A 6000-nucleotide genomic window follows, 5' to 3' on the forward strand; every position below is an offset into this window, starting at 1 on the left:
AGCTGCTTCAAGAATATTCTTAAGGGAAACTGTCTTTTTTTTTTTAACCAAGAGTGTGTGTCACTAAACAGTACGTCCCACAGCCTTGATTTGTGGCGGCCCCTGCAGTTTTACCTCCATTGCTTTTGCACCATCAGTGTCAATGTCACCTCTCTGAAAAAAGGCAAATAAATGGCTTCATATTATTAGGAAAATAGTTTTGATCTCACGGACCACCTGAAGGTGTCTCAGGGACCCCCAGGTGTGTGAGGACCACATTTTGAGAACTGCTACCATAGATAGATTTTTGTATTTTCCTTTTTTTCACTTAATATATTCTGGAAATTATTCCATATCAGTTTATAGAGATCATCCTTATTATTGTTATTTTGTAGTTTCATAGTATTCCACTGCATGGATAATACCATCCTTCAATTACTTTCTTATGTTTGGACATTTAGACTGCAATTACAAACAATGTTGCAATGAACGATCTCATGCATACCTATTTTCATCTTACTGAATGTGTTTCCTGGGACAGCTTCCTAGAAGTGCAAGTGCTACGTCAAAAACAAACACGTGGGCTTCCCTGGTGGCGAAGTGGTTGAGAGTCCGCCTGCCGATGCAGGGGACACGGGTTCGTGCCCTGGTCCAGGAAGATCCCACATGCTGCGGAGTGGCTGGGCCCGTGAGCCATGGCCGCTGAGCCTGCACGTCCGGAGCCTGTGCTCCGCAACGGGAGAGGCCACAACAGTGAGAGGCCCGCGTACCACAAAAAAAAAAAACAAACAAAAAAACCCAAACACGTGTGTGGTTTTGTTAGAAGTTCCAGACTCCACTTCACAATGGTTGTACCAATTTGCATATCTACCAGCAATGAACAGGAGTTCCTGTTTCTCCACGGCCTTCGCAACAATGTATAATATGGGGGATAGACATGTAAATTAATCAGACATTAAATGACCCATAGGCTATCTATAAAGGGGATAGCAGCCTTTTCTGGGAACTTTCTCCTCCAACACCAGTCTGTGGGTTGATAGAATTAACTGGACTCTAGCCAAAGCTGGGCCAGATTCCCTATCCTGGGAACTCTGAAATTAGGACTGATGTCCCACTCTGTCTCTGTTAGGAAATGATGTAAGCTTGGGGTCCATTTTATCATATCTGGTCATATACCAACCAAAGTGGAGAAAACCAGTTTGCAGAAGCAGAGATGAGACTAACCTCAGCTCCTGACGGCTCCTCTAACCCCTACGCTAGCTCCTGCAAGGCTTGAACTTCCAGCCCTTGGATGACAGTCGAGACTTGCTACACGTTATTATTTGCTGATACTCTTCTTCTTATCACTAATTAGCTACTTACAATAAAAAGAAGCATAATTAAGAAAAATAGTTACAGTACAATGAGATGTGACACTTGATCATAAACCTGTATTAATTAGATTATAAGCTTGAGTTGCTCTAACAAAGACCCGAATCAACATGAAAGAACTTTATTTCTCTCTGTGTCACAGACAACATAAGCACTCCAGGGCCAATATGGCAGCTCTGAGATTTGGGGGACCCAGACCCTTTCTATTTTGTTGCTCCACCATGGCTACTCCCTTGTAACCTAAGAAGGCTGCCTTAGATCTTACTACCTATCAACCTCTTGGCCACTAAGAAAGGAGAAAGGAACAAGGCGAGGCATGTCTATTTCTTTTAATAACCCAAGAATATTCGGTACATATGATTTCTTCTCACATCCCATTAGCTAATACCAAGTTACATGGTCAAACCCGGATGCTAAGGAGGCTGAGAAATACAGCCTGTGGCTGAATGGCCATGGGCTGATCTAAACTTGAGGTAATTCTATTGCTAGCAGAAGAGGGAAGAATGTATTCAGGGAGGCAACTGGCAGCCTCAGCTACAGTCCACTCCTTGGTCGCCCACATATTTCTGCTCATCCTTCTTCCTAGATATAAAACACACTTTTCCCCGTTCGAGTGAGGCAACACAATGTCCCACCTGGCCGCTGCATTCATTTTAAAGTCTAGGACCTCTGAGTGATATGCATTCCCCTCATCAGGACCACCTGTGACTCTCACTTGCATCTTCTGAAAAACAAGTCATCTGTCCTCCCAGCCTCCGCCCACCAGACACATAGTGGTAAATGAGGCACAGGATCATACAAACGCTCTTTCAGAAAAGGAAAGAAAGGGAGGGAAACAGCAGTCACTGGACCACTGCAATGACGTAACACCCACTGAGATTAGAGGCTCCCTGACCTAGCAACAAAGTGTGTTTCTCCACTGGACCCTGGCCCTACCAAGGAATTTCCCTGTTCATTATCATCTGTGACCTTTGGCGTTGCCTCTGGGAGGTTCTTCCATCAATTGTCCTCCGTAACTACATCTGAAGTGGTATTGATAAGTATGCTGTCATATGGGTTCAGTTGTGAGGACCCTGAGGATTGCACGAGGGGGTTAAAGAATTACAGGTTCTTGGAGGATTCTTAATATGTTTCTGGTATATTTCCTTCTATTTAGTTCCTTGGTCTAAAGGTTCCTTTGTAACTGCAGCCATAGATCTTGTCTGGAAAAAGTTCTTAAGCCTGAGGAATCTCCTCTTTTACTCACTTGCTGGCACGTGGCACAAACCCACACGTGAAATATTGTGATGGATACCCCGAGGCCATGTGAAGCAACAGGCTCGGGTTGGAAAGGAACCAAACTTTATTAATCTATCTGGCTCCCACGGTCTGGTAAATAGCACTCAAGAAAGGCTTTGCCAAACCTCCTTAGTGGAAATGTATTCCATTCCACCGTGCTAACTCTTGCCTGGACTCATCTCTCTCATAGAACTTAGCTAAAGGCAGAAAAAAGCAGCCAACATACACAAACATTCAGACTTTTCTCAAACACTTCTCCTAGAGCTATGGACCTGATTGACATAAGCACTATATTCCAAGATAGTGCAGGAGATAGTTTATCTAAACTAATTTAGCTACTGCAGCTTTCTTTTAGTCAGTGTAGCCATGGTTTATCTGTCTCCATCCCTTTACTTTTTTTAAAAAAATATTAATTAATTAATATTTATTTTTGGCTGCGTTGGGTCTTTGTTGCTGTGTGTGGGCTTTCTCTAGTTGCGGTGAGCAGGGGCTACTCTTCACTGTGGTGCATGGGCTTCTCATTGTGGCGGCTTCTCTTGTTGCGCAGCATGGGCTCTAGGCACGCGGGCTTCAGTAGTTGTGGCACACAGGCTCAGTAATTCTGGCTCATGGGCTTAGCTGCTCTGCGGCATGTGGGATCTTCCCAGAGGGCTTGAACCCATGTCCCCTGCATTGGCAGGTGGATTCTTAACCAATGCGCCACCAGGGAAGTCCCTCCATCCCTTTACTTTTGATCTGTGTCTTTATATTTACATCGGATTTCCTATAGACAACATATAGTCGGGTCATTATTTTATCCTTTCTTATAGTCTCTGTTTTTTAATTGGTATATTTAGACCATTCACATTTAAAGTAATTATTGATATTGTTGGATTAGTATCGACCATATTTATAACTGTTTTTGGTTCACTGTTGTCCTTCTTTGTTTCTTTTTTGTTGTCCACTCTTTTCCTGCCTTCTCTGATTTTTTTTTTTTTTTTGCCACGCAGTGTGGCACGTGGGATCTTAGTTCCCTGACCAGGGATTGAACCTGTGACCCCTGCATTGGAAGCAAGGAGTCTTAACCACTGGACTGCCAGGGACGTCCCTCTCTGGGTTTTTTTTTTTTTTTTTTTTTGCTGTACGCAGGCCTCTCACTGTTGTGGCCTCTCCAGTTATGGAGCAAAGGCTCCAGATGCGCAGGCTCAGCGGCCATGGCTCACGGGCCCAGCCGCTCCGTGGCATGTGGGATCCTCCCCGACCGGGGCACGAACCCGTGTCCCTTGCATCGGCAGGCGGACTCTCAACCACTGTGCCACCAGGGAAGCCCCCTCTCTGGTTTTAACTGAGCATTTTGTATGATTCAGTTTTCTTTCCTTTCTTTATTTTTTTCTTTTTTTTAATAGGACAAGGGAGTTTTTAAAATATTTTATTTATTTATTTATTTTATTTATTTTTGGCTGTGTTGGGTCTTAGTTGTGGCACCGGGATCTTTGTTGCAGTGCACGGACTTCTCTCTAGTTGTGGCACGTGGACTCTGTAGTTGTGGCGCACGGGCTTAGTTGCCCCGCAGCTTGTGGGATCTCAGTTCCCTGACCAGGGATCGAACCCACATCCCCTGCATTGGAAGGTGGATTCTTAACCACTGAACCACTGGGGAAGTCCCTCTTTCCTTTCTTTGTATATCAATTATACTTCTTTAAAACATGTTTATTCATTGCCCTACAGTTTGTAATACACTTTGACGACTAATCTAAGTCTCCTTTCACATAACATTATACCATTTCATGGGTATTACAGGTACTGTGTAACAGAATAGTTCCAATACCTCCCTCCCATCTCTTACAACATTGCTGTCAAGCACTTCACTTATCTATAAGCTATAATCATCTAATATATTGTTGCTACTATTACTTTAAACTAATGGTTAACTGTTAAATCCATTAAGAATAAGAAAAATAAAAGATTTTATTTTACCTTCACTTCTCAATGCTTCATTTCTCAAACTCTTTTGTTATGTAGATCTGAGTTTCTGACCTATATCATTTTCCTTCTCTCTGAAGAACTTCTTTCAACATTTCTTAGAAGACAGGTCTACTGGAGACAAATTCCCTCAATTTTTCCTTGTTTGAAAAAGTCTTTATTTCTCCTTTGCTTTTGAAGGATAATTTTGCTAGATACATAATTCTAGTTTGCTGATTTGTCTTTCAGTGCTGTAAATATTTTACTCCATTCTTCTTTTGCTTGCATGGTGTCTGAAAAAAAGGACGATATAATTCTTATTCTTGTTCCTCTATAGATAAGGTGAGTTTTTCCGCCCTCTCTGGCTTCTTTCAAGATTTTCTCCTTGTCTCAGATTTTCTGCAGTTTGAATATGATATGCCCAGGGGTACACTTTTGTTATTTATGCTGGGTGGTATTCTCTGAGTTTCCTGAATCTGTGGCTTGGTCATTAATTTTAATCTGATTAATTTTGGAAAATTCTCAGCCATTATTGTTTCAAATATTTCTTTTGTGCTTTTCTCTCTCTCTTCTTCTTCAGGTATTCCAAACACTCATATGTCACACTTTCTGCCACTGTCCCACAGTCCTTGGATTTTCTGTTGCATCCTTTTTTTGTTGTTTTTTGTGGCCACACCACCCAGCATGTGGGATCTTAGTTCCCTGACCAGGGATTGAACTTGTGCCCCCTGCAGTGGAAGCACAGAGTCTTAACCACTGGACCACCAGGAAGTCCCTGTTGCATCTTTTTCATTCTTTTCTTCTCTTTGTTTTTTAGCTTGGGAATTTTCTACTCACATATCTTCAAACTCATTGATTCTTGTTTCACTATGTCTAGTCCACTGATGAGCCCATCAAAAGCATTCCTCATTTCTGCCACAGTGCATTTCTTTTTTAAAAAATTTAATTAATTTATTTTTGGCTGCGATGGGTCTTCGTTGCTATGCACGGGCTTTCTCTAGTTGCAGTGAGTGGGGGCTACTCTTCGTTGTGGTGCGTGGGCTTCTCATTGCGGTGGCTTCTCTTGTTGCAGCGTGCAGGCTCTAGGCGCGTGGGCTTCGGTAGTTGCAGTGTGTGGGCTCACAAGTTGCTCCGCGGCATGTGGGATCTTCCTGCACCAGGGCTCGAACCCATGTCCCCTGAATTGGCAGGTGGATTCTTAACCACTGCACCACCAGGGAAGTCCCCGTGCTTTTGATTTCTAGCATTTCCTTTTGATTCTTTCTTAGAGTTTCCATCTCTCTGCTTATATTACCTGTTTTTGCATATTGTCCATTTTCTGCATTAGACCTCCTAACATATTATTCATAGTTATTTTAAATTTCTGGTCTGATAGTTCCAAAATCTCTGCCAGATTTAGTGGCCCTATCAGAAAAAGTAAAAGTGAAAAGA

The sequence above is a fragment of the Grampus griseus genome (genome assembly GCF_964374135.1).
Source record: "Grampus griseus genome assembly, chromosome: 12".
In the NCBI taxonomy this organism is placed as follows: Eukaryota; Metazoa; Chordata; class Mammalia; order Artiodactyla; family Delphinidae; genus Grampus; species Grampus griseus.